Source organism: Rhinopithecus roxellana, chromosome 8 (assembly GCF_007565055.1).
Source record: "Rhinopithecus roxellana isolate Shanxi Qingling chromosome 8, ASM756505v1, whole genome shotgun sequence".
Classification (NCBI taxonomy): Eukaryota; Metazoa; Chordata; class Mammalia; order Primates; family Cercopithecidae; genus Rhinopithecus; species Rhinopithecus roxellana.
Genome location: NC_044556.1, coordinates 54,593,923 through 54,607,889, shown reverse-complemented (window position 1 = coordinate 54,607,889; position 13,967 = coordinate 54,593,923).

Genomic DNA, 13,967 nt, shown 5'->3' with positions numbered 1-13,967 from the left:
CACCTCCTGATACATAGATCTGGCATAAGGTCATGCCCTAAAAGAGCTCACAGTCAGCCCATGGAGCCATATACATAAATTACAAAATGACAATAACATCAGCGTTCTCTGAGAGGCAAAACTACATTTGTTTCAGAAGATACTTTAATGGACTTATTTAGAAAATGAGACCCACCCACCCACCCACCCCCCGCCATCTAGAAGGAGACCAACCTCAAATCACCTCTTCTGCAGAGAAAGTTAGCAGAGATTGGAGGGTAGAGAGTTGACAGCAGAAAAAAGGAATGGGACCAAGCAATAGGGCTGGAGACTAAAGCCCCTGAGGGGAGTGTCGTGAAAAGACCCCCTGGTGGCAGGAGGGCAAAGGACTTTTACAAACTGTGATGCTGAAATGCAAATCCTCTTCATTGCCCCAACTCTTCAGTAAAAGCAGATACACAGTTTTGTATCAATTGTTGCCTTGGGAGTGAGAGACTGAGGATGGGACTCAATGTGGTATAACTAGTGAAGAAAAAGCACAGCAAGATAATTCATACACTGAAGTGTCAGTGGACGTCAGGTGAAATAGGGCAATAAAAACTTGCTTCAACCCCCACCCCCCACCCTCAATCTTTATGGCATTGTCCCCCTGGGACTTCTCACTCTATGTGGGATATGGTTCAAGTCAATTTTTGAATCTCAAAGGGTAACCACAAATGACATTTGGGTTATATAATACATGGTATCAAAAATAGAGGGCTTCTTTAGCATTTACCCTGTAATTTACCTAACTGGTCCAATTTTGGTAGAGATTTAAATCCCTTCCAATGTTTTGCTCACCATAGGAAACCTATAGCATATTTCACTCCATCATATTCATTCAGCGTGATCTGTACAAATGCCTAAAGAGAACCCTGCTCTTGGTTCAGTTCATAGTAGGAGCTGATGCTTATTGAAGACTTAACCTTCCAGGCATCATGCTAAGACTTTACAAGCATTAGCTCATTTGAGCTTTGCAGCAAGCCTTCATCATCGACATAATAATATTAATACCCATGTCTGTGAATTACAGATGAAGAAATAGTCACAAGAGATTAAATAACTTGCCCAGGATCTCACAACTAATACATAGCAGAGTTGAGATTTGAAATTAAGTCTGTCATGGTTTTAAAGCCACATTCTTTCTACTATGCTACATCATGGTTCATCCTTTGAAGTCATAAAGAGACAAATGAGTGAGGAAGAAACCAAGCCACACAACACGGGCAACCAGGGTGTTGAAGCATGTTCAGGAAAGAGGGAGAGTCGCTAAGAGGCAAGGTCCAGCAGTACCCAAGGGTTTTCTGTGAGTGACTCAGAAGGCGTAACTCAATGCTGGCTGCATGCAGAGCCCATGCTGGGCTGCTGCACCAATTCTTCTAGACCTCAGTCCTTGTCTCCATCTTGGATGAGTTTACCCAGTGGAGTGGATACAAGCTGGTTCCTCCATAATTGAAGATCCTAGGCTCTCCCAACTCTCCTACTCTATTCATACCCAAGAGCCCACCCAAGTGTGGCATCCAGCTCCATCCAAGGATGTATCCATCGTCTGCCTTGTGATTACAAGTTCTACTTCTATAGAAAGTTTTCGTTGCAGAATTAACTGCTGATGTGGATGCTGGACTATGAAATAGAGATGTTTATGTAAGAGATCACTAATCTGCAGACTCAAAATTGAAATGGTTTGTTTCAGAAGTGAAGGACATATCTGTAAAATAAATACAACACACCATATTAATAAATGGATCATCTTGTAAGATTGAGTGCAGCAGTGTCAGTCCTAAAAGCTGTATCCATTTAGAAGGGGGACCTTGCCAGGCTAACAGAAAATACTGTTGCCAATTATTTATGGTATGGTCCATATTTCTGCAAACATCAACTGGGTACAAAGGAAGAACAGAGAGCCTCAAAAGCCATCTCAGATGCTCCTTCCCTAGGTGTCCTGCTTGACTTCTGAAGCCTCCGAGGTTATCTCCATTGCCTGAGCACCTCATGGAGCTTCGATTCTTGGGCTGCATTTCTTCATAGTGGGCTAGAGGCAATGGCCCCGGAATTTAAACCTTTGCCACCAGTTCTAAGTGTTGTGTGAAGTTCCAACATCTATCATGGAGCTGTGGGAAACCATGTAGATGATGAACTAGACAACATCCTTGACATATCCTTCACATGTCTAGAGACACGAGTGATGTCTCTTCCCTGGGACTCTGTGGTCACCCTTCTGTCCCCACAGAAGAGTAAAGACCATTTCCAGGCGAGGGTAAGATTTCTGGTCAGTCTGAAAAAGAAAGTTCAGTTGGACACAAGCTGCTCTCAGGAGAGTTTGGGGGTGGGAAGTTCATGGCCAGCATCTTTGTCATGAGCCCAGATCTCACCCACTCACTTGGCTGCTGGCCCCAGGACATCAAACAGTCCATTTCGCCATATTGTCTCTGGTTTCCTGGTGCTGCTGGAATTCTCCTCTGCTAAGCCACTCATTCACATCAGATCAACACGTTGCCTCTTTCAGCCTGGCAGCCTTTAGGAAGACAGAATTACAGCAACCTCCACACATCCAGCTAGGCTGTTTCCATCAAATCGCCAGCTTGGGGGAGCTGGAAATTCATCTTAATTTAGACAATATGAGCAGGAAAGATGCTGAAACACTTAATCTCTTGTTTTAAATGGCTCTACAGGTCACCACTTAAGGGAGCACAACTAGAAGCACATTGCAAGTAGCAGCATGGTTGGGGCTGATTCCGTCTTCCCAGGATTTATCATCCGGCACAAGTCAGCAGGGCACAAACAGTCCAAAGAAGGAAAAGGCCACTCATAGAAAGATTGTTTTTGTCGCCATAGCAGCATCTCATACTTCTCCTTTCCTGACTCTCATCGCCTTTGCAATTACCGGTTAAACATTTATCATCCCTGTGGGACAGTGAGCTCCAGAAGAGCAGGAACCGTACTGATGTCTTGAATTTGATTTTTTTTCTCTAGTAGTGCTGTGGATATAGTGTACTTGGGACATGGTGGTTTGGGCATTTTAGGCTAAATCAGGATTTCGTTGAATTATTGAGCATTTAGAAAGCCACAAATATACACTGTCTTTTCAGGAGTGTGCATGATAGACTGGTATTTGTCACACTGCGCTAGCTACCGCACCCTATGCAAAAAGAAAAAGAAAAAAAGAATTGATTAAGGAATCAGATGCATGCACTCAGTCGACTCAGCCACCATCCAGGCTCGGGGGCTACAACCAGGACGAGAGGCAGAACCAGCTGCTTGCTCCCCCACAAGTCCATGGCTCTCCTGGGCACTGAACTCCTGGGAGCCCCTGCTTTGAACCAGCACCCTTTGCTGTGGGACCTGGAACAGGTCTTCACTGGGTGGCTGGGAGAACCCTCAGTGCTGGGCAGGGGCACCCCAGAGAGAATGCTCCTGGCCCCTCCTTCACAGCTCTGAAGACAAGGTGTGTGCCCCAGGCTCCACGGCAGAGTTGGCTAAAGGCTGGAACCCCCTTCACTTCAGTCCTAGCTTGGTGGTTCTTAAACTCTGCTACACTTTGAAACCACCTGGGGACCTTTAAAAAATACTGGTGCCTGGCTCCCACCCCGACATTCTCACTGAATTGGTACAGGGTGTGACCTGGGTATAGGAGTGTGAACATTTCCCCAGGTGATTCTAATGTGCAGAAAAGCTTGGGAACCAATGAACACTGTCTTTCGAGGCCTAGTTCTGATGTTTATGGAGCGACATTATCCTAGAGGTTGAGGGTGGAGTAGGGTCCCTGGAACAAGAAAAAGAAAATGCGTTCAGATAATGAAAGTCCAAACCTAGCAAACAGCTGGGAAAGAAAGGAGGGGAGAGAGGTAGGGGTGGGGGCTGGAAAGTGCTGGATTCACTTGTGGAGATGATGTCAGACATTCCTCTGCGATGTTAGAACGGGGAAATGCATGAAAATAACCATGGCTGTGGAAATGGAACTTTTTGGGAAATGGCATATTCTTGGAAGGAGAGGGAGCTGGGAGAGGAGGGACAGAGGGGGAGAAGGAGAAGAGGGAGCGAGGAGAGGAGTTGGCGGGGAGGCCCTGGCGCAGAGAGAACAAGAGGGAGAGTCTGCTCCCAGACCTCAGGGAACTGGAAAAACAAAAACAGAAACAGAAAGACGTGAAAAGAACTGCAAAGGAAAGGAGAGAAGGTTTGGGTTGGGTGAGGAATGGGGGAAGAGGATAACTGCTGACCCAGAAAAAGCCTGAAGCAACAGAAGAAACGGTAAATCAGGAGGGAGAGAATAGCACACAAACAGCGGGCCAGCCAAAGCTACCCCACTTCAGGCTCTTGGACCAGTGGGAGGCTGAGTGCACCCCTTCTTACGACAGCCCTCAGACAAGGGAAAAGACACTACAGTTCACCTATGTGTTCATTCCCTTCTGTCCTGAAGGTTCTCTCCCCTCCAGACTTTGCAGAGTTCCTAGAGAAAGGAGCTCTGGGTCTGTGGCTGCAAAGCCAGACCCTCCCTCTTTGAAATCTCCCTGTTGAGGAGAGGGCTTGTGCTGCCATGGCAGCTGAGGGGCAGTGCCCCAGGGACGGGCAGGTGAGTTGTGGTTGCAGGCCTCTGGCTCCGTGACTGTTGGGGTGGAGGCGGCTCCCCCCTCTCTAAGGCTGGCACCAGCCTGAATCTTAGATCTTACTCTAATGGCTTCTCTCAGGGATAGACATCCAAATATTGAGTCACAGAGGGAAAAAAAAAGCTTTGAAGACAAAACCAAGAAAAATTATACAGGTTCTTAAATTCCTAGAGGAAAGATTTGACTCCAACTTTGTACAAAATCAGGAGACGGCTCACAAGGGGGTGTGATTATAACCCACCTGCTATGACAAGCCACCAGCAAAGTCAAAATACCAGCCTGTGATATGGCCCCTCTGCTTCTCAGTGTGCCCTGGGAGTGGGCAGGCAGGTCCCATCTTCGCTAGTGGGACAGCAAAGGGTGCAGCAGGTATGAAGACCCTCACCAGCCCAGCCTGCGATCAATGCTCCCCACCAGCGGAGCTGTTTTCCTGACAGTGTCAAGATAGGTGAACCTTTTGGACTTACTCAAAGCTAATGTCAACATCAAGTGCTTCATGATGCTGAGTGTATCTACCAGCCAGTTTCACTCTTCTGCGGCATGGCAGGCCCCTCGGCACCTGGGCTGAGGCTGTCCTCTCCCCTGGACTGTCCTCTCCCCCGGACTGTCCTCTTCCCCCACAACTGCCCTCTCCCCCCACGGCTGCCCTCCCACGCAGAATGTCCTCTCCCTCAGAATGTCCTGTCCCCTCCCCTGGACTGCCCTCTCCCCCTGGACTGTCCTCCCCCCATGACTGCCCTCCCTCCCCAAACTGTCCCAAACTGTCCTTTCCCCTGAACTATCCTCTCCCCTGGACTGTCCTCTCCCTCAGATTGTCCTCTTCCCCCAGAGTGTCCTCTCCTTCGGGCTGTTCTCTCCCTCAGACTTTCCTCTCCCCGAGACTGTCCTCTCCCCATGGACTTTCCTCTCCCCCTGGACTGTCCTCCTAGACTGGACTGTCCTCTCCCTCAGACTGTCCTGTCCTCTGCTTCCAGACTGTCCTCTTCCCCCGGACTGTCTTCTTCCCTGTTGGGGAGAGGGCTTGTCCATCAGACTGTCCTCTCCCGAGACTGTCCTTTCCCCATGAACTTTCCTCTCCCCCCGGACTGTCCTCCTACACTGGACTGTCCTCTCCCCCAAGACTGTCCTCTCCCTCAGACTGTCCTGTCCCTCAGACTGTCCTCTCCCCCCAGACTGTCCTCTCCCCCAAGACTGTCCTCTCTCCCTGACTGTCATCTCCCCAGGCTGTCCTGCCAGCTAGGTTTCAGGTGCTCTGGGGATTCGCAGGACAATGCTTTGTGCTCCACAGCAGAGAGCCACCTTGCATGCCTCCAGACAGCAGTTTCCTGCGGAAGAGCGGCCTGGGGCCTCCGCTCCTCACTGTCTGACTGAACTCCCTTCTTTCTGCGCTGCTTCATGTCCATCCTGACCAATGGCATGGCCTCACAGAGGAACAGAATGTGGACTGGCTTCCTCAGAGTGAGAAAGGCGACAGAGCCTGGGGTCAGCGCCAGCTACTGGCCCTTCTCTTTCAAGAGAGAGGAGAGAAGTTAGGGTGGGACTCACCCTGGGTATCCAGGGTCCTGTCTCCTGCAGAGCTGCAGAGAATAGGCCAGTGCGTTCTGCAGGAATGCCGTAACCCCAAGGGCGTACCAGTGAAGGCCCTTTCTGTTCTGAAAATGCGCCACAGCAGGGTATGGCCGCTCCATAACAGAAGTGGCTATTGTGAGGTGAGGGAGTCAGCGCAGGGCCAGGGTCTTCCGGGGGTGGAGGGGAATTCCACTGCTGGAAGAGAGGGGCAGGGTGACCTAGGGGCCACTGGGCCCTGGAGGGTTCCAGGGGCTGTTGAAGGGTCAGAAGTCCTTCTGTGTGACCAGAACTGGAGCTCTCTGGTGGCAGCCCACATCAGCCCTTCAGCCCCTCTGCTCTCCTGGCCGTGCTGTGACAGGGCACAGAGATGTCCTCCAGCAACCAGGCTAATGAGGAAAGCACACAAAGACGTGAGTAGCTGGGAGGCGGCCAGATGCCAAGCAGGCTAAGACACAGGTGCGGAGGCCCAAGGGAGAAGAAGGCGGAGGAGAGGATGGGACTGGGGCCTTCCCGCGGGAGGTGGGCTTTGGTTAAGGCCTAAGGGAGGGGGAGAGGTCAATCAGGTGGTGACTGGGAAAGGATGCCTGTCCAGTCATGGCAGGAGTGAGAACAGCTTGAGCACAGGCAGGGAAGAGACAGGAGCCAGCGCAGCCTCCTGGTAAAGGCCTCTTGGGCCCCGGTGGGAGTAAAGCTGATGGGTAGACAACTTTCTGCATTCAAGTACCACTTCAATGTGAAATCAGTGTTGAATAACCCTCTGAGGGCTCACATGGTTCCTTGAACTTGGTTAGCTCTGTCTCAAGAGAGTCATGCTGGAGGAGGTCCCTAGGAGGAGCTACGTGGGTGTCAGCCTGCAAAGTGAGTCTGTTTCTTTGGAAGTCATAGAGCATTGCTCTTCTTCAGTGACCAAAACATACCTCGTGTCCTCAGAGTCCTTGAGCCCAGTGGCCCTGGGGTGCAGGAACCCCTCCCACAGTGCTCTCGACAGGAGTCCATCTGGACCCTGAAGCTCTTGTGGGTCCTCTCAGTGGCCCTTCGACTAGAGGAAGAACCAGTGTTCACACTTCCCAATGGGATCCACATGTATTGAGCCCTCCTATGAGCCTAGGGGTCTACACGGCCTGTTCCTCCTACACAGCTGGCTGGATGACGGGTGGATATGGTCAGTCCACATGCTCAGCATGGACAGATGAGCTGAGCCCCTCAGGGAGTCTGAGGGGGACAGTGAGTCATGGATGCTTGAGCTGGGGCAGCTTGGGGAGGCTCCTTGTGCTGCTGCTAAGCAGGACTGAGAGAGTGCTCTGAGGGCCCTGAGCACTTTGGGAGGACTGACAGGGTTCCTGAATTTCCTGTCCCGGTCCCTGAGAGGAGTGTGAAGCCTCACTGAGTATCTGTGGGACTGCCTGGGGCACTCTTACAGCTAGCTTCTCTTTGAACCAGGCTGAGTGGTTTCCAATCTCCACAACCAAGACATCCTTGATAAGCGCACAGCCCTCGGGCCTCTCCTACCCTCTGGGCTCAGGGGGGAAAGCCGGCTTATCACAGAGGTTGGAGGCTGGAGCTGGGGTTCTTCTGAGGGCAGCTGGCAGACCTCCCACTTTTCTCTCCAACCCCAGACTTTCCTTTCCAACCCCAGACTTTCCTCTCCAAACCATAACTGAAGTTGCTGTGTGACTCTGGGAAGTTCACCAGCGTTTTCCAGCCCTTTCCTGGCACCTGCTGCTGTTGGCCATACTTTAACTCCCTCAGGCACTGCCAAATTTTCCTTGGTGTTCCAGAACCAGGCAGGATCCTCCAGAAAGAGAGAGCTCAGCTGAGGTCACATGGAAAATAACCCCAGAGCAGGGCCCGGCCCCAGGCTTCCTCAGCCAGCCTCCCTTTGTTCTTGTTCATCCTCTCTCTCTCTCTCTCAACTGGCTTGTCTTACCATGGGTCAAATTGCATTCCCCTAACCATAGGAATACTATGCAGTAAAAGTTTGATGCAACTTGTCTGCATCTAATCGCTCTGGGAAAGCTTTAAAAGTAGAGAACTCCAGGGATTCCGTGCCACGACGACGACATCTTTGTCACTGTTGGCTTCCAGACTACAAGCCCTTCCAGTGGGAAAACTCGCAGCACAGACAAACTTTGCTTTACACCATAAGGCATTTCTGAAGAGTCACAGATAATCTGCTCATTTATATTCTGCCTTATTCCAGAAAAAAAAAAAAAAAAGAAGAAAAGTCACAGCATACACCAAGGCAGCAAACTAGAGATAAAGGAACATTAAAAAAAAAAAACAAAACAAAACAAAAAACATAAAATAGAACCAGGAGAGAGGCAAAGGCAACACGGACACCATCGACATCCTACATGCTTGCTATGAACCTTAAACTTTCCAGCAGGTAGGAGGAAAAGAGAAATTCAGTTAAGTGAAGAGTTGTATATAAACTGAACTTTGGAAAATTGAATCATATTTCAAATATATTAGTGGAAATGTTTTTAGTGGACATCTGGTTTTGTTTTTTGGTTTTTGTTTGTTTCTGTCTGCTCAGCAGCCCTTCACTGGGGGAACTGGCCCTTCCCGACTTGGTGTGATTAGGGCGGAGCTGTCAACCACAGAATCCAACCCTGGTGACAAGGTGGTCTTTGGACACAAGCTCACCAACCAGACTCTCTCCTAAAAAATTTGTGTCTTGAATGGAGACAACTGGGGGCTATGCACGGCTGAAACAGAAGCTCCCATGAAGGTATCTTCAAAGAGAATGTCCTGCTGCCCAGAGCCAGCCTGGTTCTTTGCCTTCCCATGGCCTGATTTTCCAGGTTTTTCTTTGAGTCTGTGAACTTCCAAGTATCCTTCTAATAAATTCCTCTTTGCCTAAGCTAGAAAAACTCTATTTCTATTGCTTACAACCAAGGACTCCTAAAGGTATGATGCTAATAAGTTCATAAGGAATAATAGAATGCTCTCAAAAAGCAATGTTCCTTCTGTGTTGTCTTCTTGGAAAGTCATAGTCCAAGACCTTTTCTTGGTGCCCATTTGTGATTTCATGACAGTTGGGGACAGACTGAGAAAGTCAAGTGTTGATGGAGGAGGCGGGGAAGACGACCCGGCTGTTGAGGGTGCATGGGCAGCCACACAAAGCTCCCTGGTCAGGAGGGCTGAGGTTACCCACCAACCCACCCAGGATCAAGGCCTCAGACACTGAATATTGCTCATCTGTGCTCAGTAAAAACCCCAAGTGGTCATATTTCCTGTTAATTGTAAACGGGTTGAGAAACTGGGCATAATTCTGTGTCTCTTGCTTTCAAGTGGGGAAATAGCCCATTATCCTCACTGAGACCTTGGCGATACAAGATGAACAGAACATGTCCTGGGCTCACAGATGACCATGGCGTGGAGACTGTTGGCCTCTGCAGTGATTCTATCTTAAGGGTGGCCTGTACTTCTCAAGCTTCAACTTCCTGAGTTCCAGGAACCAGATCCACCTGGTCTGTGGGCATTGCACTACAAGTCTGTGGGGAGGTACCCTTGAGAAAAGCACTGTTTGAGAATGGCTCCCCAAATACAGACTGCAGGAGGGCCTGTGACTTTGGTCAGGTTCCTGTTTGGGAAGGCACTCATGTGACCTTGAATTTTGTAAGGCCAAAATGAATTCCTTGTTCATTCATTTATTCATTTAACAGATCCCTAATGAGCAGGTATTGTGAGTCAGGCTCTGTGCTAAGTGCTGCGGAGAGTCCCTGGTGAATAAGGAACAGCCTCTGCTTTTCCAGAGAGAGATACTTCACTGAACTGGTTAGACTTGTTCACAAATACATGCAAAAAAAGACACATGTAGTTGGTGCCATGCATGGTAGTAAGGGCTACTGTTGCTCCGGCTAGGGAATTGGACAAGACTTTACTGGAGCTGGACCTTGAGGACAGTCTAAGGTGTCAAGAAGGGCAGGGTGACTGAGAAGGCATCCTAGGAGGAGGGAACTGCCAAAGCATTATGGGGTGTAAGAGTGGGAGTTTTCAGCCAAGGCCTCAGGAGATGCCAGATCTCACATTCCAAAGGATGGGCCAGACCGCAGGCAACATTCACCAAGAAGGTGTCCAGAAACCGATTAGAGACTTTAAAACTCTTCAACCACATTAAGAATGTAAAAGAATTGAGTTGGAAACTTTTTAAAAGAGGATGTTAGAAGAGGATTCCTCTGGAGAGAGCTTTGTGAAATCACACCCCTTCCATCCTGGGGTGGGATGTGCCTGCCCCTTATCATAAGGCTAAGGGAAGAGAGTTTTAAGTGGACTTCTTGGGGCACTCAGTCCACATTCTTTGCAGTTTGCCGGTAACAGTGGACCAGTGATGCATTCCTATTTGGGAGACCTAATGAGAGAAGGTGGGCTGGCTAGCTGCTCTTCAGCAAAGATGACTTAACTGAGGACCAACCTGGACTCCAGCTTTATCAGGATACATAATGTATGGGAATTTTCTATGCACTAGATGTGGCCATGTATGGGGTCATCTTAAGTCCTATCCAAGTGGACCATTTAGAGGGGTAGAGATACCAGTAGAATCAGCCAGAGGTACCCCTAGATTTCTTTTTGTTTTGTTTTGTTTTTTGAGACGGAGTCTCGCTCTGTCGCCCAGGCTGGAGTGCAGTGGCCGGATCTCAGCTCACTGCAAGCTCCGCCTCCCAGGTTTACGCCATTCTCCTGCCTCAGCCTCCAGAGTAGCTGGGACTACAGGCGCCCGCCACCTCGCCCGGCTAGTTTTTTTTTTTTTGTATTTTTAGTAGAGACGGGGTTTCACCGTGTTAGCCAGGATGGTCTCGATCTCCTGACCTCGTGATCTGCCCGTCTCGGCCTCCCAAAGTGCCGGGATTACAGGCTTGAGCCACCGCACCCGGCCTGGTACCCCTAGATTTCTAAGGGCTGGAAAAGGGGACGACAATCAGCCAGAACAGAGAAGCTTTAGTCCATGTGAAGAGAAAGTGACAAGGCATCCCTAGCAAAAAGGGGGAGTTCTTCAAAGAACCCACAAAAGTGCTCAGGAGACTTTAAGCACCTCTCAGGAGTGCTAGACCCTATGACTTTACCAGCAGAGTAACACCTTTCCTGCCCTCTTTGTCCTCCCCTCTTTCTTCTGCTCAACTCTGAAAGGGCAGACACCAAAGTTAGCCATGGGGGAAGTGGATAACCCCTCACCAGTGGCCTCAGCAAGGACAAGGCTGGGAGCAGCAACCTGAAGTCAAGTTCAACATTCTGATGATTAAAATGGACTGGCTGTTTCAATTACCCAGTGGAATCTGTGTTGTTCTTGTTTTATTTTAAAGTGACCACAGGACTTTTTATTACCTGAGAGTTGCCAGAGAAATCAAGGGGTCTGTCCAAGTTTTCATCCAGAAGTAGGAAAAGAACTAAGCCCACCAAATAAATTCATGGGGATATTGACAGGGAAAAACCAAACCTGCTTGAGGACTACTGCCCAGGAGGCACTCTTGTTTAACCTGACAGTGGTTACAGGGACAGGACCAAAGCAAGATTCATCTGTCAGCATGGGAACTACAGATGTGTGGGGGTGGGAGGGGACCAAGAAGGCAGGCAGAACATGTATGGGGTGTTTGCAATGCATCACCCTAGGGTGGTGAGGCTGACAAAAGGCACTGAAAAGAGTAGGACAAATATGGAAAATAGGGAGCACCAAGTTCACAGCGTCACAATGAAGTCTTTTGTCAAAAATGTCTCTCCTAAATCTAATCAAGCTTTTAGATCTAACCTCCACTTTAAGGCAAAAGCTGGAAAGAGGATGTCTTAGGCCTTTCAGACTGCTACTGAAAAGGGAGAGTTCCTTGATTCCCCTCGCAGCAAGCGAGACAGGGCTATGGTTCGCCTGCTCAGTTGCCCCGCGGCTCAAACTCCTAGAGACACGTGCAGAAGCCTGCGCATCTGTTTTTGGGTTCTGGTTCCGCAGCAGCTTCTAGGGGCGGGTGTCTGCGATTCCCAAAGCCCAAGTAGACGTGTGTCACAAGGCTCTTTCAGATTTGCTGTCTGCAGACGGCTTGTGTGTTAATCAGCTCAATGGACCCTCTGCCTTCTGTATCCCCAGCTCTTGCCCAGTGTCCCGAAAGAATCGGATCACACGCAGACTGGAAGGATGAGTGCAGGGTTTTATTGAGTGATGGAGGTGGCTCTCGGGGAGATGGATGGGGAGCCAGAAGTCGGGGATGGAGTGGGAAGGTGGTCTTCCCCTGGAGTCGGGCTGCCCAGTGGCTGGACTCTTCTCTGACCGCCCCCGGATAAACTCCCCTCGGCGTCCAGGCGTCCCTCCTCTTCTTTCTCTGCCGCATTGGTCCGCCATTGCTGCTCTGCTAGTCCCAATGTCCCCTGCTGGGGAACGGCCAAGCTGCTTGTGTGTTCCCGCTAAGGTCTTGGGTTTATATGGGGGCAGGATGGGGGGGGGAGGGGGGGCGTGGGGGGCCAAAAGGCAACTTTTTGGGCTCAAAAACAGAAATGTCTGTCCTCATTTAGGTCTGTGGGTTTTCAGGCTTGAGGGTGGGGCCTTTGCTGGGGAACTGCCCTCTTCTACCCAGTATTTCCCTGTCTCCTGTCTGTATCACTATAACAAAAATACCCTAGACTGGGTAATTTATAAACAACAGAAACTTATAGCTTACAGTTCTGGAGGCTGGGAATTCCAGGATCAAGGCACCAGCAGGTTTAGTGTCCCGTGAGGGCACCTCTGCTTCCTACGTGATTCCTTGCTGCTGCGCCCTCACATGGCCGAAGGGGCAACAAGCCTCCTTGGAGCTTCCTTTTTTTTTTTTTTTGAGACGGAGTTTTGCTGTTGTTGCCCAGGCTGAGGTGCAGTGGTGCGATCTCAGCACTCTGCAACCTCCACCTCTTGGGTTCAAGCGGTTCTCCTGCCTCAGCCTCCCAAGTAGCTAGGATTGCAGGTGCCCATGACCACACCTGACTAATTTTTGTATTTTTAGTAGAGATGGGGTTTCACCATGTTGGCTAGGCTAGTCTTGAACTCCTGACCTCAGGTGATCCACCTGCCTTGGCCTCCCAAAGTGTTGGGATTACAGGCATGAGCCACTACATCCGGCCCTTGGAGCTTCTTTTAATCCCATCATGAGGGCTCTGCCCACTTGGCCTAATCCTATCAACACCATCACACTGGGGAGTAAGTTTCAAAATAAGAATTTAGGGGTGGGGGGAACAAACATTCAGACCATGACAGAGGAATAAGTTAAGTGACACCTGAAGGAAGTAATCAGATAAATCCAGAAAGTGATGTGTCAACAAAAACCCAACACAGTTTCATCAGTAAATCAGTGACGTGAAAGAAAGAGGTTGGGCAGGGAGAACCATTCTAGATGAAAAGAGGCTTAACTGGAGGTGACGGTAATTCACTAATATGGGTTTCTTGAGCTTTGACAAATACCATGATTATGCAAGATGCTAATATTAGGGGGAACTACTTGAAGGGTGTGCAGGAACTCTCTTTCCAACTTTGCAACTTTTCTGTAAATTTAAAATTATTACAAAATGAAAAGTTTACAGGAGAGGAGGGGAGAGGAAGGGAGAGGAGATAGAGGGAGATTTCAGATACAAAAACATAATTCAATGTGTGGATACTGATTGATCCTGGTTTAAAGTCCCAGCTGTACAAGAAACTTTTGAAACATTGGGGAAATTAAATTTGGGTTGTATGTTATTGATTTTAAGGAATCATAATCAATCTCGTTAGGTTAAGGTTATATTAAAAATTTTCTTAAGAGATACTTACTAAAGTGTTTGGGT